At 46.0% G+C, this 23,792-nt stretch overlaps 1 long non-coding RNA gene across 1 annotated transcript in view; it reads right to left on the bottom strand.

The window, feature by feature from the left end:
• Positions 1-5,442: 5,442 nt before the first annotated feature.
• Positions 5,443-23,792, bottom strand: part of LOC138283381 (uncharacterized) — a 71,026-nt gene continuing 52,676 nt past the window's right edge. Inside the window, exons 2-3 of the long non-coding RNA XR_011201227.1 lie at positions 16,320-16,349; positions 5,443-7,839 (exon numbers count right to left, since the gene is read on the bottom strand). This is a non-coding gene — a long non-coding RNA (uncharacterized lncRNA). The remainder of the gene's footprint in view (positions 7,840-16,319; positions 16,350-23,792) is intronic.

Here is a 23,792-nt window from a genome sequence, read left to right as displayed (position 1 = left end):
CTTCCATGCAAGATGGAGGAATTTAAAAACTAGTGTCCACTTCAGCTCGTCCATCCTAGGGGTGGGACTGGCACGAGGTGGGCACTCTTCCTAATTTACATAATTTGCCTAACAGTCCTGCCACCAAAAGTGGGGTCAGGAACTGGGGTTCGGCCTCCTCCACTATTTGGAGAGGCCTTGATTGCATTTCAAAGGTGGCAAGGCCTTTGAAGAGCCCCACCCTGGAATGCCCATCCTGCCTGGGAGAGGAGGTCACACCTCTGCCTAGAGCAGGTCTTTTTTCTGAGCCCTTGAGAGCATTGGCTCTCAACTCAAGGGGCCAGAACTCTGTCTAAAGTGGCTGAATTGGTTCTGACCAGTCAGCACCCACTCTAGGAGTTGGTAGATTTCAAGGGGGCACCTCTAAGCTGCCTTCTGAGTGCATGTATTAATAAAGCCATTACCGGATTCAGTGACGTTTATTAATACAAGATGCGTGATACCAAAAATCCCTATTGTCGGTGAAGCCATCATGTAGCTGGGGAACTTGTAATGACTAGTTTCCAGCACATGTACTTAAAATGGCTGCACTGTTCAATTACTATGTCTGAGAATCAACAAAGACAAAGCAGGGGTATATTTGCTCATGCAGGTATGCCCTCACATGTAATATAATGCACCCTGCTTTTAGGGCTGGAATGCCACCCAGAGGGGCGACCTATATATAATGCATGCAGTGTGGAGGGGATAGGGCACACAGGCTGTGTGCCACGTTGTGTTATTATTTGACGTCTGCACCAACACATGCAGCTTAGGTGAGAGGGTCCCAGAGAGTGGCTCAATCTGTGCTGGAGCCTTTATTTAGTAAACTGTGCTCTAGGTGCCAGAGGCACCATTTACCAGCGACTTACCGAGGCAACTAAAGGATTTCCAGTTGGAAAAAACGACTGCAGTTTTGGGGAAAGAGAACTGGCACTGGGGGCCTGTTTAGCAGGGGCCCAGTGCACTTTCAGTCAAAGTTGCACCAGAAATCAGGCAAAAAGTAGGGGGTGATCATGGCAAAAGAGACACTTTCCTACACCATGCTTTAGCATAGCACAAGATGGCAGATAGACACAGCTCCCCAGACAGTGGGAGGGCATTGCTTGCATTCATGTGGCTGGAGAGTGGAGATGCAGATACTGAAGTGACGGAGGGTGGAAGCAAGAACTTGCTTATTTGATTTTCCTGAGCCGTGCTATTTGGTGGATGGTAGGGTACAGGAGATGAGTCCACACAGTCTATTGTTAAAGATAGAGAAGATTCTAGGCAGAGCCTCCCCTTTTGTCAGTCCCTGATTGCTACTTCAGTAAGACTGATTCAGTCAGAAGACTTCACACTTCTATGTGCTTACGTTTTGGGAACTCCGGCATGGATCTTGCTTCATCACTATCTACTGTGAAGCCATCACATTGCACAAAGATCATGTCTGCACTACATCTACATAATTGTATTTCCTATGTAACCACCCACACGGGTTCCAGAACCTTATCTAGTGAATCCACATCCAGTCAGGAAAATGAGTATAAAAGTGGGAGTCAAAGTACCTCATGTTGTTCCAGTTCTAAGTTCTTTCTGATTGACAAAGTGATCGCTCCTCAAAATACTTAAAGAGCTGTCAGGGATGGTGTTTTTATGCCAGCCACTCTTCTCAGAGGAAATGGGACATCACCTGAAGTCCACATAACTTGCTAGAGAAACCACAGGCCTGACTAGTGCCTAGAACCCTGTCCATCTGTTCAGAAAGGGACAACATCCCCTGGATTGATTTGTGTGGTGAGTGTTTTTACAGTGTCCCAGACTGAGTTCTTGTGGTGAACTGCCTAAAGGACCTTTGAGCCAAGCAGCAATTTACCATCCAGCATCCCTGCAGCATACCCAAAGGACTGGTGATGCTGCTGCTGATGTGTAGTGCCACCACTGAGGAGCCACCATCACTGCTGAAGCAATAAATCTGCCTTGTGTCTGTGTCTACCACTGCTGAAGGCAAGCACATGTCATTCAGGCCTTCAATACTAATACCTTCTGCAGTTAGAGAGGAGTGAGACCGTTTTCTTGGTCAAGTGACGCTGAAGATGCCCATGGCATAAGGAAACCCACACACCATCCAGCACTGTCCAAGTCATATGTTCACTGAGCTGGCAACTCGAGGACCAGTATCCATGGACTGAAAGACTAACACTGATAAACAAAGATAGTCCTGTAGTAGTACGTTGTCCTGGCTGGTGATACTCTTTAGGCTTAAAAATGTTCAATCGGACCTACAAGTTGCTGATGCAGTGCAATGTTAATTTGAATTTTCACCTATGCCTAATCTTGCCTAAATTTGAATCATGCTAAGGTCACCAAAGATATTTGGGGACACTACATAATGCATAGGAGGCACTGTAGGAGATCTACTGTAGATCTGTATTAGGTGCCTGTGAATTACATAATTGTATTGCTCAGTAGTCATAGCCCCTATGTATTTTAAGTATAGACGAGCATTGGGCTGACAGTGATTTACTATTTATGTTTGATTGTTTGAGTTTTGAGTCTCTGGCCCCACACTATGCCCCTGAGAAAACACTGACTGAAACACTCACTAACCTGAAAATCAAGTGTAGGAAAGGTGCACTTGGACAAATATACAAAGCCATTGTAGGGTAGGCTCCAGGATACCATTAGCAAACCACTCCACCCACTACATTTGAGGCCTGTGGCCTGTCTACCCTGTGCCCCCCACCCCCTCCAAACAGGGTCTGACCACTTGTTAGATACAAGTGTACAAATGAGTAGGATGTTATTTTCAAGGCGTAGGCCATGGATGGTTATATTTGTGCATTAACATTATGATTCAAAACTATCATCCATTAGACAAATTGTAAGTAAAAATATCCTCTTTTCATTGTGTTCATTGTGATAAACTGGAATAGGTATTTTGCTATGTGTGACTGTTAGTTGGGGGTCGAATTTAGTGAAGTGATGTGATGTGATTGCTGGTGTGGACTCATGATGGTGTTTGTTTCCGGTTCATTGTAATTTATTGAATCAGAAAGGCCTGTGTTTTGCGACCACCTATCTTCCAAGCGCATTTGAAGTGGTTTCATGTACAGGCGTGCTTTTGGAGCTATGAAAAGGCATGATGTTATTGACCCCAGTAAGGATGCTACTTGTCTTACCATCGGCTTGGACTGAAGTAGAAGATGTGTACACTTCTTTTGTATAGCTATAGACTGTCTTCCAAAGGAAACACTTTTTCTATTTCCTGATGACACCTCCCTAGTAGAACTGCAGAATTGGTGTTGCCTAGACGGGCGGTCGCTGTGCCGCACATTCTTTTTCGTATTGCATCCATTCTCTTGCTTTTGCAATCTGGTGGGGTTGTTGTCTCTGGAGCAGTAGCATGTCTCCTTCATACACCTGTTACAATTAATGAATCTGGTTTCAGATCCAACTCGACTAAGTCTGGATCCTGTTGTGGTGATCTATATATTTTAAGAAGCCTTGGTGTTGCTGCTTTTACTGTAGCTGGGTTCTTGAGCTATCTCCAGGAGTGCTGGGAGCATTGAGAGAAGGGGTCTAGCGGAGGACCTGGGTTGGAGAGTCTCAAAAATTCCTGACACTGATGACTGAGGAGTATCCAGCTGAATGTTTAATTTAGAAGCTCCTCTTCTTAGAGCGTCTTAAAAAGTTATGACATCATTTACTGGCGATACTCTATTCAGAGACGGTGCTGGAGAAGTCGGAGTATAAGAAGAGGTTGTCAAATCTAGTGATCTAGACCTTAAAGATTGAGAAGATGTTCTGAGAAAAAACTGTCTTGCAGGTGCTGTTTTGGCTGGTGATGGAGCCTTCCATTTTCTAACTGAAGGCATAGAAGTCACCCTATTGCATTGTGTTGCTGGTGAGAGATTTAATGGTGATAAGTGAACTTGAAGGGGGTCCTCAGATGGTATTACTGGACGTATTGGCTGTAGGTTTAAGGCTTGTTCAGGTGAAGGTGGTTCTGAGGTCATGAAGAACCTGTCCAGTGAGATGAAGACGAAGAAATCTCTTTGTGAAATGGTCTGGATGTCAAATAGCGTGTCATCGACATCATACTACATTGTTTAGAAGATGTACCTGTAGGCGGTGACATGTGCCTTTTTGACGTTGAGTGAGTTTCAGGCACTGACAGAGTGGTGTGATTGCAACATCAAATGGTGTAGTATTGACATAGATATCAATTTTACGGGATTTTGTCAATAGCACATGCTGTAGTCGGTGTTAAGCTTCTCGGAGTCGATCGGTGATGTTGGTGTCCCATCAACGTTGATCCTTGTCTGGATGGTGAACAGTATGGAACCATACCTTGTGATGGTGACAGCCAGTGCATTGACGTTGATCTATGAGGTAGATTAGAATGGTGGTGACGGTGTCGAGATGGAGAGCTCCTGGAAGCAGATCTCCTGTTTTGGAAGTCTGTACCTGATTTTTTCTTCTTTTGAGAGGAGATATTTAACGATGATCTTTCCATTCTCCTCTTTTTCTTCCTTTCTTGTTCTTGTCTCATGTCTACCATCAAACCACATAGTCTTAGCCTTCTCTATCTTTGAGAGCCCTTTTTGACATCTTCTAACAAATATCACAGCCTTTAGTGATGTGTTGAGGAGATAAACATACCACACATGCTTCTTGGGCATCAGAAGATGATTTGTTCCTGCCACATGAAGGGCACTTTGTGAAGAGAGCTGGCATTGTGATCAGAAATACTCTTTCACGGAGAGGGAAAATATAGAAACATTTCTTACTTGACAGAAACAAAGAGGAAATGTCAAATGAAAAAGGTTTGAAAACCCAGAAAAATATTTTCTCACAGAAACCTGTTGGAAAAAATCTCCTGACGTGTTCAGAGATCCTGCCTGAAGGAGCCGGAAAAAAGAATGGACTCTCAGGCAAATGGCCACCACAGTGCATTTTGGGAAGAGGTCTCTCAAGGGTTCTTAAAGGTACAGACTCTATTTTCAAGTTTTCAGTGTTGGCCCATCAGGCTGTTATTTTCCTTTCATGCTACTTATGTCAGGGCCAGCCTTTTTCAATGAGAAAGTGTTGCAGATTTTAAAAAGGCTTTTTTCCTCTCACTTATGTTCATACTACACTGCTTCAGCATTTCAGGGAAAAATACATCACTGATAGTCTACACTGCAACTATGAAGAAAATGACTCACATGATCAATATGATTAAAACTTTTATGAGACATAAAAACATACTGAAGAAGGTGTTCTGGGGTCCGTGCAGGCAGCACAGAACTATTCTAAGTTTATGACTGTCAATGAAGATCCTACAATGCAGAAAATAGTAACATAGCAATAGCCGCTAATCAAATAGAGTTTAAATATTTTCAGGTATCTCAAGTACCCCTTGCACAGATTAGAACACCTGCTAGATTATAAAAAAAATCCAGTGAAAGGATTTCTAAACCTCAAATATAAACCTAAAAAATGTCTACATAAAAGACTTCCAAAACGAAGGGAGTTATACAATAAATTAGAAGAAAGTAATGTAACCAAAACACACCACAAAGTTTAGCAGCATCTATAGTACAGGAATTGATGTTGCCATGACTGCCTAAACATTGCATCAATGCATGTCAATGAAGAAAACCCTCAGGTTTAGCCTCCACCCCAAAATAGACTTTAAAGAGTGTAGCAAAAAATATTTAATTAAAATAGACAAACTCGGGGTGTGTGAAGGGGTGGTGATTCAACCTGTAGGCATACATAGTCCAAGACCCAACACTCAGTTGACTAGTTGACTAAATTGCCTCCAAAAGGCCAATGCCAGAACATAGGCCCAGCCTTGCCTCTTCCAAAATCAATCAGGTTCCAGACAGGCTGTCAATCTTCAGGTTTTCCCACAGCAGCAACTGGCTGAACCTTCATGCTTCATGTCCTCTGAGAAATGTCTGCTACTTTTGAAGAGGGTGCGTCATGGTTAGGGCCTGGTGTGGTAAGAACAACTCTAGTGCAATGGACTTGTGACATACCCTCCTGTCAGTGCCCTCCAATGTACTCCAACAGCTCCCAAAAGTGAGCACCCTGTGCTGTGGGAATTTCCTGCTTTGGTTGAAGAAATGTTGATGGTCAGCAGGGCTTGGTGCAGCTGAAGGCCTCTGGTGACTGGAGTCACATACTGGCTATAAGTGTCTCAGGCTCTTCAGCACTTTGCCACAGAATGTGATCAATCAATTATTAATCTCGTTTATTGAGAAGAATGGCATTGGCAAGCACATTCAAAATCCATGTTGAGTATGTATGAAGAAGACAATTGAGGGAAAATTAGGTTCATTTATATGGCTTGTTAAGAAGTGAACTAGCAGGCTTACCGGATATTTGGGAAAATGAAATGCGTCACTGAGGGGAGTTTGGAAGATGGAAATATAGGAGAGTGTGTGGTTAAGGCTAAATTGGTGGGGGTGACAGGGGTAAAGGGATTAGGGGAAGCAGTGGTGTGAGAGTTGGTAGTTAAAAGTTGGAAGGACGGATTAAAAAAAGATTTATATTGAAAGGAGCAACTGAGGGCAACTAAGGGCCTGATTTAGAATTTGGCAGAGGGGTTACTCCACCACAACGGTGATGGATATCCCATCCGCCAAAATCTAAATCCCGTAGGATATAATTGGAATTATATTTTGGGAGACACAGGATATTTGTCACCGTTGTGGCCATAAGTATCCAACTCACAGTCAACTCCAATTAAGACCCTATGGTCCCAGAGAATCTATCCACATTGCTGCACAGCTCCTTATTAAGCTACTTATATAAACCTATGTACATTGTTTACTGAAGATTATTCTACGTCAGGATACTGAACTGCTGCCCCAGCTGGATGATGACAGCCGAGAAAGAAACCTAGCCCAAGGGCCTCCGGGCTGCAACCGCAGGTATTGAGAAAAAATATAGGTAAAATAAATTTGAAAATCAGTAACCAAAGATTAACTAAAATAACAAAGCTGCAAATAACTAACAAAATAACTCAAAATAATTAATTGTGACCATTGGGACAGGGTCCCCAGAACAATACAAGGAAAACAAATCAGGGAAAATAAAATGGAAAATAGCTTTGTTTGAGCGCAGCCTTCATGCGCTTTGCTATTGGAGCGGGATAAGAGAACCCCATCTTTCCACTGCCAGGTATGGCGACCGAGTGCTGTTCCGCAAGCTGGGGTCTGTCTCTTTGGAAGTTTGGCAAGGCCCGGTACCGGGAGACTAAACCACTGCTCCGGCTGGCAGATACCAGATGAGAAGGAAGTGGAGGCAAGTGTCCCTGAAGCTATTAATGCAGCTATTGAGAAATTAAATAACGCTAAAACATATGTTGAAATCAGTAACAAAAGAATATTTAACATAATAAAGAACTGCCTATCAGTTGTGAAAACTAACATAATAGGCTAAAGAAATGAATTGTGACCAGTTTGCCAGGCACCTTAAAGAATACAGGTTAAAATGTGGACACAAATTGAAATGACTGCTTTTTAATGCTAGGCTATTGGCGCGGGGCAGCAGAACTTTTTCCCTCAGCTTGTATTGGCTCTCCTGTCCGTGGTTAAAGTAATAGGGCATGGTAGCATACCCACCCTCCTTATGAAGTGGGTTCCACAGGCAACCCATGTTTAATCCAGCCTTCATTGGAAAAACAGGTAAAGAGGCAAAAGCAAATAGGGGTGAGAGTGAGGGGGAAAGAGGAATGGTGAGTGAAGGAAAGAGTATAAAAATAGGCTAACGAAGGGATTGGGAAAATAAGGGAAATAAGGGAAATATCGGAGGAGTCTGGTTGGTGGTTTCTCCTCCTTTCTTCACCTGAAAATTGCACAAACAAAAATAAATACTTTTAGAAATTATGAAACAAAATGTCACTATTACCTGAAATCTGCTCCTATCTTTTAAACCACTTCCTTCCAGGATACTATAACAATTAAAATCAGACCACAATACTCTGACTAAATATGAGTTGATAAAGTGAAGATCATAAGGGAACCTTAAGAAGTTAAAATTACTTTGTAAGAGGGAGGAGGAGGAGTAAAAAATGACTGTTTGATACAAATTTAGTAATGTTCAGCTCCTGAAAATGATTGTAACACTAAGCAAGATGAAACATATTACAACAGGATGAGTACAAACTACCTTATATGATAAATCTAAATTGTTCTGAACTCACTACATTCCACAACAGCTCTCATACCCTTCCCTACTTAATAGAGTAGGCACACCACATCCTTCGAGTTTCATTCATGATAAAAGCATATTCTTTTATTACTCATAATACTCTTGTTTTCTTTCTCTTCCTACCTATACATCAGCTCGTAATAATGACAAGAGGAGAAGGCTATATATCGTTTTTGAAACTTTGCAAGACATTAACATAGATGTTTCTCTCTGGATTTTATAATTTTGAATTAATTTCACCAACAAAAGTCATTACTAGATAATGCATGTTATATACTCAACATGATGGTATTATGGCTCCAAAGTGCACTACATTGTGTTGATTGACGAGAGAAACATGTTATGCCAAAAGCGCAATCTGTTCAGCTGACACCTATTTATTGATACCTGTACTCCTAGACAAAAAAGCTATGCATCGACTAGTCAACCCCTGCTTCAGTTACCGACCTCTTCTGAAAACACTTGAAAAGAAAACTAGTTTCAATTAGTGTATGTGTTGTTTTCTGAGAAACTCCCCTGCTATAGAGCAAGTGACACTTTCAGGAAAATACCACCTATTCTAAGACATATGGGTCTGAGGGTTCAAACATAGCAAGGGGCACAGGTACACCCCCTCTCCAATATTGCCCTGCCAAATGCTGGGTCTAGAGACTGTGGAAGGGAAAGGATTGGCGCAGTCTTCTTAATGAAGTAGTGGGAAGAAGAGAAACTCTTACTAACTTATTTTTTCATGTTGCATACTTTTTCGGAAAATAATCCATGCACCTCTAAAGGTATAAGATCAGTACTTTTGAATTAACAGCAATGCCATGCCAAGCAAGCGTTCAACAATTGTATTAGGAAGTTAGGGAATATCATGTACACACTTAGGCCCATATTTATGAAAAATGATGTCAAACTGCACTAACGCAATTTTGCGTAATTTTTCCCGACGTCCGCTAATGGTATTCCATAGATCCATCTTAGCGGCAAATTTATTAAATAATGCAAGATGGTGCTAAGGAATGGCTATTGTCTAAAACAAAGATGCTAGCCGGTCAGGGATGGCGGTAGGGAAATGGCGCTAGTGGGTCTGAAATGACGTAAGGCTGGTTAGCAGGAAATATTATGCTGCTAACCAGCCTACCATCATTTTTTGATGACCAAGCAGCCATTAAATGACTCCTTTCTAAGTGTAGACAGGAGTTATTACTACCACCCCAATGCCCACCACAGGGGACTAGTGCGCCCTGGGCAAGCCCAACATAACCAGTGCCAGGAAGAGGGGCCACATGCCAGTGCCAAGGGCACTGAAAAAAAAAAAAATGTATTATACTTACCTAAACTTACCTGGGTTGGGGTCCCCCTCCTGTAGTGCCCCTGTGGTGTGGGTGGTCGTGTTCCTGGGGTGGGCATCTTTATGCCCATTCCATGGTGTTCCACCATGAAAATTGGCCTACCTTAACGTCTAGTCTGACCCAGGGCAGGCTTAGCACCATTATTTAGGACCGCCTCCTCCTTGTGCGTCGTTTCTGCACCTGGAAATAAATATGGCATTTGTGGGTTAGGGCCGTGTTTAGGATGGGAACGCCCACCTTGCATCTCATTGATCTCATTGACGCAAGGTGGTTCTGTGCATCCAAAACATGGCGCTAACTTCACTATTTTGACGCTAGATAGGTCTAGCATCAAAATATAAATATGGAGTTAGGTTAGTACCGTTTTATCGCCAAAATTATTGGCGCTAAAGCGGCGCTAACCTTCCATAAATATGGGCCTTAAGGTTTACTGCAGTGATTTGTGCATTTCATCAGCCAGAGCATTGATGTGTGCCTATCATTGGATAGAACAAAGGAAAGAGGGCACTAATATAGGAAAGTGCCCCTTTTGGCATGGTTACCCCTCTCCCCACCCCACACTTTTTGTCTGATGTTGATGCTAACTTGACTAAGTATGTGCTGGGATCCTGCTAACCAAGCCCCAGCACCAGTGTTCTTTCCCTAAACTTTACCATTGCTTCCCCAGTTGGTACACTTCTGGCACACAGCTTAGTCCCTTGTAAATGGTACCAGTGGTACCAAGGGCTCTGTGGCCAGGGAGGGTATTGTAGCACCTTAAGGGGCCCCTCACCAAACACATGCACACTGCCATTGCAGCTTGTGTGTGCTGGTGGGGAAGAAAAAGGTAAAGTTGACATGGCATCCTCCTCTGGGTGCAATGCCTACAAACCACTGCCTGTGGCATTGGTAATTCACCCCTCTAGCGGGCCTTACAGCCTTACAGGTGAGGGCTTAGCTGCATGAGCAATATGCCCCTGTAGTGTCTAAGTCCATTCTTAGACATTGTAAGTGCAGTGTGGCCATATTGAGTACATGGACTGGGAGTTTGTCATCACGAGATTCACAGCTCCATGATGGCTTTACTGAAGACTGGGAAGTTTGGTATCAAACTTCTCAGCTCAATAAACCCACACTGATGCCAGTGTTGACTTTATTTAAAAATGCACACAGAGGGCCTCTTAGAGATGCCCCCTGTATTTCAACCAACCCTTTAGTGTAAGGCTGACCTGTCTGTGCCAGCCTGCCACTAACAGACACGTTTCTGACCCCATGGGGTGAGAGCCTTTGTGTTCTCTGGGGTCAGGAACAAAGTCTGCTCTGGGTGGAGGTGCTTCACACCTCTCCCCTGCAGGAACTGCAAAACTTGGCAGTGAACCTCAAAGGCTCAGGCTTCCTATTACACTACCCCAGGGCACTCCAGCTAGTGGAGATACTTTCTCCCCCCCCAGGCCAAGCCCCACTTTTGGTGGCAGGTCCTGTGGGAAAATTAGGAAAATCAAGGAGGAGTGACCACTGCAGCTGGGACCACCCCTAGGGTGCCCACAGTTGAAGTGACCTCTCCTTGCAGAATCCTGCTTTGGAGGAGAGTAGCCAACAGGGATAGGAATGTGCCCCTCCCCCAAGGAAGTGGGCACAGGAAGGGTGTAGCTACCTTTAGAGACAGTAGCAGTTGGCTACTGCCGCCTGATCCCAGTAATGCCCATAAATATAGTATTTAGGGGCACCTCTGAACCTTGCTCATCAGATTCCTGATGACCTCAAGAAAAAGAATAGGAAGAACTGAAGAGTCGACCCCAACAGTGAAGACTACATACAACAACTGACTAGGCCCTAGCCAGACTGGCCTCTCTGCAGCTTCAGAACTCCTGCTACAAAAAGGTGATGCATCCTGCAGGACCAGCCACCTCTACAAACCCCCAAAAGACTGTCGACCCACCCGAGACCCACAGCACTAGTCCAGGTGGACCACCAGAGAAGGTCCCCAAGCCATTTTGACTTGGAGTCCACCCTGGGTTAACCCCTCCAGGCCAACACGACGAAGCCTGCAGCCTAAATCCAGAGGACCCCCAGACCGCAAACAGATCCGACAAAGATTCCCGAAATCCAAAGGTACCCCTGCATCCGCAGCCCCCAGGCCTTGGTTAATCCGACCGTCGATCCAGCAAAGTCCAGCAGGCGCCTCTCCTACTTGTTCAGCCTTTGGTTTTCTGAAACTGACTCTCTGGACCCAGCTTGCAGCAACTTTGTGACCCCCGGGGTTCCCTTTTTGATTATTATTGGGTGCCCAACCCTGTGTTTGCACCCTACACCCGGCCTGTGCCTCTGAGGGTGTGTTTTGGTGCTGATCTGTTGCCCTTCAGCAGGAGGCTGGTCTGGTTTGTAGTGGGTACTTACACCTTGTACCAGGTCTAGTTATCCCTTATTAGTGAAAGGTAGTAGTGTTCTAGCAGCTTAGGCTGATAGAGGTAGCTATAGCAGAGCAACTTAGGCTGAACTAGGAGACCTGCAAAGCTCATGCAATAACACTTATAGTTACACAGTACTTATACACAAGTAAAGACAATACTCAGTGTTACCAAAAATAAAGGTATTTATTTGGGCATCAAAGTACCAAAAATATCTTAGAGACAATACTCCTTCTCGAGGTACGTATTATACACAATATATACACTAGACACCAAAATTAGACAAGTAAATAGTCATAGGACAATGCAAACAGTAGGAAATCCTATAGAATACAAAGGGAGATAATGGGTCTAGAGGCAACACCAACCATATACTAAGAAAGTGGAATGCGAATCAGAAATTCCCCCCTAGACAAGTGTAGTGTGTGCAGAATCGCTGGGAGAGTAAGAATACAGTAAAGGTAAGTAAATTACCCCAACCCAGAGTCTAGAAAAGCAGGAGTAAAGTACTGCAAGTTTCCTTAGGACACAATACACCTTGTTTTTGGAATTTTTTTGCAGCAGCCAACCAAGTCTGCAAAGAACAACTGCTGGATTAATGGACCTGAAGACCTGCAAAGGAAGGGGACCAAGTCCATAAGTCGAAAGAAGTTCCAGGAAGGACAGGAGTCCCTGCCAACCCAGAGGAGGGTGCAAAAGAAGAGTCCCCAGTTAGTTGAAGACTGAAGGAATGCACCCTAGGAAGATGCAAGCGGGTTCCTGCATGATGCAAAAGATGCCACACAACGTGAAGATTGTTGCAGATGAGATTTCGTGTTGGAAGGCACCAACAAGCCTTGGCTATGACAAAAGTGTGTTTTGCATCAAAATGGAGCTGGATGGACCCAGGAGGGACCTGGGGCCTCAGCTCTATGTGAGGAGGAAGAGGGGGCTCTCAGCACTTTAGACAGCCCTTAGGATGCCAGTCAGCACCCTCAGAAGCCACAGGATGCGGGTTCAAAGGAGGCGTTAAACACAGTTGATGCAGCACAACAAAGGAAGGTTCCATGCCGCCGGAGAACAACTCAGCGAGTTGAGCATCGCAGGATGGAGTGCTGGGGACCTGGGCCAGGCTGTGCACAAAGGAATTTTGCAAAGGGTGCACATAGGCCTCAGGAGGCAAAGAAGACACAGTACACAGGGGTACCATCGCTCTTGAGGAAGGTAAGGTCTTACCTCCTCCAAATTGCATCAGCAGGACCTTAGGACAGTCTATGTCAATGATGTCCACCCTCTGTGTCCTTAGGAGCACACTTGTCGCTGTGAGAGGATCCCCAGGGTACCAGTGATCGTATTGGAAGGTGCCTGCTTGGAACAGGGGAGTGACTCCGTCACTCCACAGGAGATTTCTTTGGTCCTTCTGGTGCAGGATGAAGACAGGGAGTCCCCAGAGCATGCACACCATGGAAACTGTAGCAGTTGCTGCATTGGAGCTGAGGTTGCTGAAGAAAAGTGTCTCTTGTAGACAATTTGTTGCAGTTACAGAATTTCTTGGAGCAGGCTTCGGTTGATCCGAGGTCAGAAGAGTCTGAAGTTGTTGCAGAGGATTCCTGAAGGAAACTTGCAAGCAGAATCTGAAGAGACCCAACAGGAGAGACCCTAAATTGCCCTGAGAGGGGGATTGGCTACCTTATCAGGTATGCACATATAAGGAAGGATCTCTGACGTCACCTGCTGGCACTGGCCACTCAGACCCTTCCAGAGTGCCCCCACACCTTGCAAAGCAAGATGGCTGAAGTCTGGAATACACTGGAGGAGCTCCGGGCACCACCCCTGGGGTGGTGATGGACAGGGGAGTGGTCACTCCCCTTTCCTTTGCCCAGTTTCCCACCAGAGCAGGGGTCCCTGAACAGGTGTAGACTGGTTTATGCAAGGTGGGCACCATCTGTGCCCTTCAAAGCATTTCCAGAGGCTAGGGGAGGCTGCCCCTCCCCAGCCTGTAACACCTATTTCCAAAGGAAGAGGGTGTAACACCCTGCTCTCAGAGGAAATGCTTTGTTCTGCCATCTTGGGACTGGGCTGCCCAGACCCCAAGAGGGCAGAACCCTGTCTGAGGTGGCAGCAGCTGTAGCTGCAGTGCAAGCCTCAGAGAGCTGGTTTGGCAGTACTGGGGGTCCATGGTGGAGTCCCCAGGATGCAGGGAATTGGCTCCCCAATACCATATTTGGAATGGGGGGACAATTCCATGATCTTAGACATGTTACATGGCCATATTCTGAGTTACCATTGTGAAGCTACATCTAGGAATTGACCTATATGTAGTGCACGCGTATAATGGCGTCCCCGCACTCACAAAGTCTGGGGAAATGTCCCTGAACTATGTGGGGGCACCTTTGCTAGTGCAAGGGTGCCCTCACACTTAGTAACTTTGCACCTAACCTTCATCAAGTGAAGGTTAGACATATAGGTGACTTATAAGTTACTTAAGTGCAGTGAAAATGGCTGTGAAATAGTGTGTGCACTATTTCACGCAGGCTGCAATGACAGTCCTGTGTAAGGGTTTGTCTGAGCTCCCTATGGGTGGCAAAAGAAATGCTGCAGCCCATATGGATCTCCTGGAACCCCAATGCCCTGGGTACCTAGGTACCATTTACTAGGGACTTATAAGGGGGGTCCGGTATGCCAATTGAAATTGGTAAATGAAGTCACTGGCCTACAGTGACAAATTTAAAAGCAGAGAGAGCATAAGCACTGAGGTTCTGGTTAGCAGAGTCTCAGTGACACAGTTAGGCACTTCACAGGCATTCACATAAGGGCATAAACTATGAGCACTGGGGTCTTGACCAGCAGGATCCCAGTGAGACAGGCAAAACACACTGACATATAGGTTTTTGTCTATGAGCACTGGGGTCCTGGCTAGCAGGATCCTAGTGACACAGTAAAAACACACTGACACACTTGCAAACAGGCCAAAAGTGGGGGTAACCATGCTAGAAAGAGGCTACTTTCTCACACCTTCCTGTGCTCATCTACACCTGTGCCCTGAAGTCGTGGGTATTTACCTCCAACCTGTTTCTTTCTGAGTGCCCCCAGTATCCATAGAAAGCCATTAAAACCTGACACCAAATTTGACCTCTGCAACTGGCCGGCCCTGTGTTGCTGGTGGTCCGCTTTTGGAGTCAACTTGAACTTTGAGCTGTGGACATCCTAACCCCTGAAGACTGGGATCGTAAGTCAAGTACTTACCTGTAAACTGTGTTAACACTTCTCCCCCATGACTGCATAGCTTTCTGTGAGGAACTGCACTGTCTACTTGGAAAAGTGTTGCTTACTTGAAAACTGTTTTATCTGCAAACAAAGTGTGTTTGATATATAAGCCTGATACAAGCTTACAGCTGTACTTACCTGCAACACAGATCCTTGAGGTTCTAGAAATAAAATAACAAATTATATTTTTGCTATATAAATCATTGGCCTGGAGCTTGTCATTGAATGTATGCCTCATTTCTGGATTGTGTGTGTACACCAAATGCTTTGCACTACCCTCTGTTAAGCCTCACTGCTCGACAACACTACCACAAAAAGACAGCATTAGTATTATCTACTTTAGCCTCTGTAAGGCCTCTGGGAAACCACTGGACTCCGTGCACCTTAAATCTTACTTTAGTATAGTATATACAGAGCCAGCTTCCTACAACGAACTCAACAAGTGTCCAGCATATTGAAACACCTATATTGCTTTTATGATGTTAGCATGTTTCTAAAATGATTGGACTACAATTTGTATAGAGCAAGGGATATTGTGGGAGTGGTGGCTAAAAGGAAGCCACATACATTACATTGGGTTAAACTATATCACGTGTTAACAGGACTACTATTGCCATGACAATCTATGCAGCCTTTAATTGACTAACCCCACACTTATCCAATAACTTCTCTTGCACTATGAAGTCAAATGTCTACATATTATGCTCCAAGGAAAGAGCTCTCATACATCACCATAACTTCACAATCCCTTCCTTCATAAGTCAACTGTCCTCTGCTTTCCTCCTTGACTTCTGTTGTTGTCTTTGGTGTATGCTCTTGTCAACCTTGACTGGCATTGAAAATGCCTAGGCTCACTCCCCTGACTTTCCTGTGTTTCTGCTCCACCTATTGTATAATTATGTTCCTTTTTGATAATTTTCCACATTGTTACACATGGGTGACCTCTAAGGATCTGAGACTTTCTTTTCTTGCTAAACATTTTTGCAGGAATATGCAATGCTTTTTCCAGCAAGTGCACATTTTGCCTTCATTCACTGTTTCACTGACAGCCTAGCTGATATCTGGTACTCTATCGGTTGCTCTTATTAGTGCCTAACAGTCAATACAGAGATATTTTTCTCCGTCGTATGGTTTGCCATCTTACCTCACAATTTATCAGGAGCACAGCCACTTCCTGAAATGAACAAAGAGAAAACAAGATAAAGTTGAATATGTATAGAAAGGAAGAGCGGGACAGAATTCAAGAAAATAATTAAGAAGGAAAGAAACAAACAAGCAAAATAACAAAGAAATAAAGAAAAAGCAATTTGCTTCAACTGAATCTTATTTTTAAATACAACTTTTAGTTGATGATATTTCCTCTGCTCTTGGAAGGTAACCATATGCATACTATGATCCATTTAGATGCAGGTTTTAATCTCTCCTCAAACCATGACCTGAAAACTTCATGTAATTTCTGGCGTGTACTGTGCTTGGTTGCTAGATGTCTCTGTTAACCACATGCACTTCCTCTACCCTAGGGATACTGGTCTGGGATATCACTGTGATGCAGTGAAATTCTGTCTTGCAGTATACCCTCCTGTTAGAAATGGGGTCTTTGGTTGACAGTCAGGTTACCCCCTGTTCAAGCAAGAACCCTCACTCTAGTCAGGGTAAAAGAGAATCACCCTCAGCTAACCCCTGCTTACCCCCTTGGTAGCTTGGCAGAGCAGTAGGCTTAACTTCAGAGTGCTAGGTTTAAAGTATTTGTACCAACACACACAGTAACTCAATGAAAACACTACAAAATGACAACACCAGTTTAGAAAAATAGGAAATATTTATCTAAACAAAACAAGACCAAAACGACAAAAATCCGACATACACAAGTCAAGTTATGAATTTTGAAAGATTAAACTCAAAAATAGTGCTTAGAAACAAAAATGCTTCGATGAGATGTTAACACGGCGTCGTGATGGAGTCGTTCCCAACAAGCCGACACCAGCGGCGCCGGACACGTACCTTTGGTGAAGAGTGAAAACAAGCCGATGCGCGAAGTCGGGGATCACGGCGTCTGTGCGAAACGTTGAATCCGCGCACTTCGAGCGGCATCGGTCACGACGTGGTGCAGCAACTTCCACGGAGTCGCGGACTTCAGCAGGGCTGCAGCGGCGTCGGGCCTGCGAAGAGCATCGCGTTTCCAGCGAAGGTTATGGCGTCGGGTGCAGGCGGCGTCACCAGATTCAGCAGCGGCATCGGTCCGGAGTCGTCCGAAGTCGATTTCCTTGGATTTCCACCAGCTTTCCTTTCAAGGGCCCAGGGACTGGATAGGGCACCACTTGTCAGAGCAGGAGTCTCTCCAGAGACTACAGGTGCTGGCAGAGAGAAGTCTTTGCTGTCCCTGAGACTTCAAACAACAGGAGGCAAGCTCTAACTCAAGCCCTTGGAGATTTCTTCACAAGATGGAAGGCACACAAAGTCCAGTCTTTGCCCTCTTACTCTGGCAGAAGCAGCACTGCAGGAAAGCTCCACAAAGCAGTCACAGGCAGGGCAGCACTTCTTCCTCAGCTATCAGCTCTTCTCCAGGCAGAGGTTCCTCTTGGTTCCAGAAGTGTTTCTAAAGTCTGTGGTTTTGGGTGCCCTTCTTATACCCAATTTCTCCTTTGAAGTAGGCCTACTTCAAAGTAAAGTCTCTTTTGAATGTGAAAACCTGCCTTGCCCAGGCCAGGCCCCAGACATTCACCAGGGGGTCGGAGACTGCATTGTGTGAGGACAGGCACAGCCCTTTCAGGTGTAAGTGACCACTCTTCCCCTCCCTCCTAGCACAGATGGCTCATCAGGAAATGCAGACTACACCCCAGCTCCTTTTGTGTCACTGTCTAGGGTGAGGTGCAACCAGCCCAACTGTCAAACTGACCCAGACAGGGAATCCACAAACAGGCAGAGTCACAGAAATGGTATAAGCAAGAAAATGCTCACTTTCTAAAAGTGGCATTTTCAAACTCACAATCTTAAAATCAACTTTACTAAAAGATGTATTTCTAAATTGTGAGCTCAGAGACCCCAAACTCCACATGTCCATCCGCTCCCAAAGGGAATCTACACTTTAATCAGATTTAAAGATAGCCCCCATGTTAACCTATGAGAGGGACAGGCCTTGCAACAGTGAAAAAAAATTTAGCAATATTTCACTGTCAGGACATATAAAACACATTACTATGGGGGTCATTCCGACCCCGGCGGGCGGCGGGCGGCGCCCGCCGGGCGGAAACCGCCCAAACACCGCCCCGCGGTCAAATGACCGCGGGGAGCATTTTGACTTTCCCGCTGGGCCGGCGGGCGATCTTCAAAAGATCGCCCGCCGGCCCAGCGGGAAAGCCCAAGCAAAGATGAAGCCGGCTCCGAATGGAGCCGGCGGATTTGCTGGGGTGCGACGGGTGCAGTTGCACCCGTCGCGATTTTCAGTGTCTGCTATGCAGACACTGAAAATCTTGTTGGGGCCCTGTTAGGGGGCCCCTGCAGTGCCCATGCCAGTGGCATGGGCACTGCAGGGGCCCCCAGGGGCCCCACGACCCCCGTTCCCGCCAGCCTGGTTCTGGCGGTGAAAATCGCCAGAACCAGGCTGGCGGGAAGGGGGTCGGAATCCCCATGGCGGCGCTGCATGCAGCGCCGCCATGGAGGATTCCCTGGGGCAGGGTAAAACCGGCGGAAAACCGCCGGTTCCCCTTTTCTGACCGCAGCTTTACCGCCGCGGTCAGAATGCCCCGGAAGCACCGCCAGCCTGTTGGCGGTGCTTCCTCTGCCCTCTGCCCAATGAGGGCCTATATGTCCTACCTTAACCATACACTGCACCCTGCCCTTGGGGCTACCTAGGGCCTACTTAGGGGTGTCTGACATGTAAGAAAAAGGAAGGTTTAGGCCTGGAAAGTGGGTACACTTGCCAAGTCGAATTTACAGTTAAGACTGCACACACAGACACTGCAGTGGCAGGTCTGAGACAAGATTACAGAGCTACTAATGTGGGTGGCACAACCAGTGCTGCAGGCCCACTAGTAGCATTTGATTTACAGGCCCTGGCACCTCTAGTGCACTTTACTAGGGACTTACTAATAAATCAAATATGCCAATCATGGATAAACCAATCAACAATACAATTTACACAGAGAGCATATGCACTTTAGCACTGGTTAGCAGTGGTAAAGTGCTCAGAGTTCAAAAGCCAACAGCAACAGGTCAGAAAAAATAGGAGGAAGGAGGCAAAAAGATTGAGGATGACCTTGCATAAGCAAAAAAGTCCAACACCTCCTTATGAGACTGCTCTCTATGCTTCTCAGAGTGAGACCTCTGGGTTTTTTCCAGCACAGTGTGACAACAGTTTCTCTGAAATTATCCTGTTCATTTAACTATCTGCACGGTTAGTACTGTCAGACTTTCACTTTAGCAATATGGCACCCACCGTCTGTCAGACCCTCCAGGATATTGCAGCATAGATTTGCAAATTTTGTGCCAGCATAGATTTGCAAATTCTGTGTCCTTATTGCTGCGCTTTATTTTACTCTTAATCATTCCTTTATAGCCTTAAATCAAAGGAAACTGTTTTAGCAGAGTATTCCACTTTGAAATAGGCATGTTGAAAGTGACTGAGAATGTTTGTTTTCTATACAGGAAGAAGGAATCCTGCTGAACCCAACGAGTGAGGTTAACAAATAAATCAGGATTGCACAAATTCCCAAAACAAATAAGCAACTCATCACAAAGCACACACATTTTTCAATTACTGCGGAGGGGTGTGGGCCGGCAAAAAAGCCTCTGGCTTACAACAGTTAAAATGTATTCTGCATCTGCCATCAAGAAAGCCACCTAGGCAGCGGTAGGCAACATGTGATTTACTCAGTGTAGCTTAAGCACACGGACCCTGGCACTTGCGTAACTTTGAAAGATCAGGTGTTGTGAGTCGTGCATTGAACTAACTGGACAGTTTACATTTTCAGTGATGCAGGTACTATTGTAACATTCACTGTTTGCCCCAAACCCAGGCCGCGCCCTCCAGAATGAGCAGCAGGACACCACCATCCTCCGTCGTTCAGTGTGATGTGCGGGAGTCTTCTAATCTGAAGCCACCATACAAATGTGCCAATTGGGGTGCGGGAGTCTCTAATACTGTATCCTCCAGAGATATGCATCTGCTTCTCTGGACTTGTACCGCCAAGTCTAATATGGCACCCGCACCCCAGTCTTCTGCCATCAGGGTGTCTGTCCCCATCCTTGATGTGTCCTCCAGTGTAATGCCCAGGAACTCGCAACCCCTTTCACTGGGCCCTTGATCCTGTGATCCCAGCCCACAAGAGGCTTCTTGAGGATTCTGCATCTAACACATTCTCTTGTGCCACTGACCGGTATTTGTCTAAAGGCCCCCACAAACATATTTATATATTTAAAAAAACACCCCTCCAATCCAGTCTCCCACAATGACGCGCGGTACGCCACCGGCATTAATCTCAGCCACTGATAATTACGTTGGGTTGCATTTCTGTTTTGCACAATGTGCCAATACAGACTGGCGCCAATAGCGTTTGGGTCAGCTCGAAATGCTAATCCATGACATCTTTCACCAGCAAGACCCGGACTAGGCACAGGCAAACGGCTGGGCAGCGGAGTACAAAGGAGCTCTAATAAAGGGGACAACACGATGCCTAGGGAGTAATGTCTAATTTGCGTTAGCGTAACCCCAGATGAGTGAGTCCTAGCAGAGCTGAATAAAACAAAGGAAGAAGGAATGACTGACTTCCCTTTACATAGTAAAGTGGCATAGTTTTGTTGAAGAAAGAGAAAAATTACACTTGTGGAGGGGTGCTAAAGGGAGATATGGCCTTAATACAGCAAAAGTAAGGAATGGACGAGGAGATGATGCACATTTAATCGAACATTGTCCAATGCTCCTGAGTGATGCAATCTTTCACAGTAACTTTATTATAATGGGTGTTAAAAATAGTTTTACTGAGATATTATAATTTTGCAGATGGACAGACATTGTTCGGACGAGAGCTCTTGGTCGAAATGGCAGGAGAGGAGTCAGACAGCCAAGAAGTCTGACAAATCAGTTGGCTTAGAGGCAGAGAATGACAAGCAGGCATGGATAGTGAGACTCAATTTGAAAGAGAAGAGACCACAGTGACAAAAGACTTGGGGCGGAAAGAGCTAAGAAGCTACATTTCCGATAATAAACCACACAAGCCATACCTGCGGGACAGGGAGTGAACACGAGTAAATTAAATTATTGTGAATTTGGGGAGACGTGTTTTACAATTCACAAGCCTTGTCGGTCGAAAGTACTGTCCCCAGTCGTGCTTTAGAAGATACTCTACTGACATCCAGTGGCAGACATTACTTAATGCACTCTTGCTGGTGTACAACTTTCTCGACCTGTTTTTAATTTCTTTGCGATTGGGTGTGGTTGCGGATATTGTACATACGTATTATTATTGTACATACATACTATTGCATACACGACGTACGTTCAGGGTGCCTTTTGAAGTACAACTCGACACAGTAATGGAGACAAAAAGCACCTTTGTGACAGTACTCGTATGGTATGCCAACATTACACATCATCACATTGCACTCACCGCAGCGTGAGTGGCGTGACTATTGTAGTGTTGGGGCAATAGGCCCTCATGCTACTAGAATAAGTCACACAGACACAGTGGCATGGTCGGTAGAACTGGCCCTGGGCACGTGCGCCCGGCCCTTTTTATGACGCCTGGGTTGGGTGGGTGTGGGGTGTATGTGTGAGGCCAGCCGTCAGCAGAGAGGCTGGCCAAATACTAGAACGTGTCCAGCAGGACACTACATTCCTCCAAAACTTTGAGGAACAAAAAACAAAGTCCAACCTGCAAGAGAAAAAACACAGTAACAAAAACACCACCATCAGTCTCTCGGCCTCGAGAAGGCAGGCCGCAGGATTGCAGTGGGCAGGTGCAGCTGGGAGCAGGGCAGGGCAGGGCAGAGCTGGGATCCTTCTGCACGAGTTCATGATTTAACCGGGAACAGCCGGGCACGAACACTGTGTGGAAGAAGTCTGGACTCTGACAGTCAGATGGTTGTTTAAGTGTCCACTGATGCGCCTTGGTTCAGTCCTGTGGGCACTCGTGGCGAGGCTGGTGGTGTTTACAGTTCAATTTGTTCGAATAGGGCGTATCATTCGAATTGGGGGTGTCATTCGAATTGGGTGCATCACGAGCACTGGTGGAGTCCACTGTGAATCTGCTTGCCGAGACATCCTGGCTTCACAAAGGCCTATCCCTTGAAGACGGATGACATCTGTGATGGCGTGAGGTCCTCCTCTGAAACCTTTGTACGTTCTGACCCTCTGATGGCAGAGCTGCTTCCGGACCACCTCTCGGTTTTGGATTCTTCACTATGGAACTTCCTCAAGGCCTTTTCAATGGGTTTGCCACGGGATTGGCATGGACTGTGCTGGGCTGCGTGTGGGCCATCTGGCAGCCGCTGCAGGCTCTCCGACAGGAGCCATGGTCAAATCATTCGTGCAACCACAAGGGTGGATGTTCCGTGGTCAGGGCGCTTGCCGACATGGATCAGGTGCATGTGGGCTCTCAGACGGTCTCAGGGCAATTGTCTATCACGTTGCCAGGAGGGGGTCTAGTTGGTGTCATGTTAATTCACTGAATACAGTCTTGGTGTGCTGTGACCTGTTGGAGTCTCCATTGCACAGCCCTGTTTGTCTCTTTGACTTCATCAGTGGGGCAATGTCCAGTCCTCTCTCAAGCTTGAGAGGCCCCTTGTCTGGGTTGTCACGGGACTGCTTGTGGTCTGCGCTGGGGCTGCTTGTGTGCCACATAGGGCAGCTGCAAGACCTCCTAGGAGCCACTGCCTAGTCGCTCGTGCAATTGCAGGGGTAGATGGGTCTAGGTCACGACTTGCTCTTGTCACCGAGAGCAGGATACAGTCAGGGCGAGCAGTTGGTCATTGGTTGACTGGTTCTTCAGATCATTAAAGCAGAGGTGTAGGACTCCAGTCTGGTTGTTTAACTACTCCTTTGATGGATACCGTGATGCACATGGCAATGATGGTGCTTGCCATTTGGAGACCTGGAAGACAAGTGATGTTGCTGGAGTGAGGGTGATTGGAGGGACTTCGCCATAGCTAGTGCAGTCTTTCTTTTCCTCATGTGCAGATGCTAGCAGTGATGCCATCTGCTTTAAGCAGCCGGTGACAGGTGGCTTGGACGGTCACACTGTGAAGCGTGGGGCAAGTACGCGGTTCGCGCATGGCGTCTTACGTTTGGTACTCCCGCTGAGCTGTCTCCAGTGACGTCCCCGCACCCCTGTGGTGGTCTTGTCTGTGGGTGCACTCTTTCTTTGTTGCATGAGTCCTCCAACTCTCCACCCTGTTGATCTTCCGTTCTTGTTCTTCTGTGGTCGTCAGGTGTTGCAGTGTGACAGGTGATGTCACACAATCTCCTTTCTTCCTTCTTCATAGCATGGTGCTACGCCACGCTTTCTTCTCCTTTGTTGTGTGGACCTTTAGAAGGTCCTGTCCTGTCCAAGGACTAGGCATTTCTCAGTGTTGCTGGGTGGCATCGTGCCACTTGGGGTGTGCGACTCTCCTCTTGAGAGTC

This window comes from Pleurodeles waltl, chromosome 3_1, assembly GCF_031143425.1.
Source record: "Pleurodeles waltl isolate 20211129_DDA chromosome 3_1, aPleWal1.hap1.20221129, whole genome shotgun sequence".
Taxonomy (NCBI): Eukaryota; Metazoa; Chordata; class Amphibia; order Caudata; family Salamandridae; genus Pleurodeles; species Pleurodeles waltl.
This window is presented reverse-complemented; position numbering and strand designations above follow the sequence as displayed.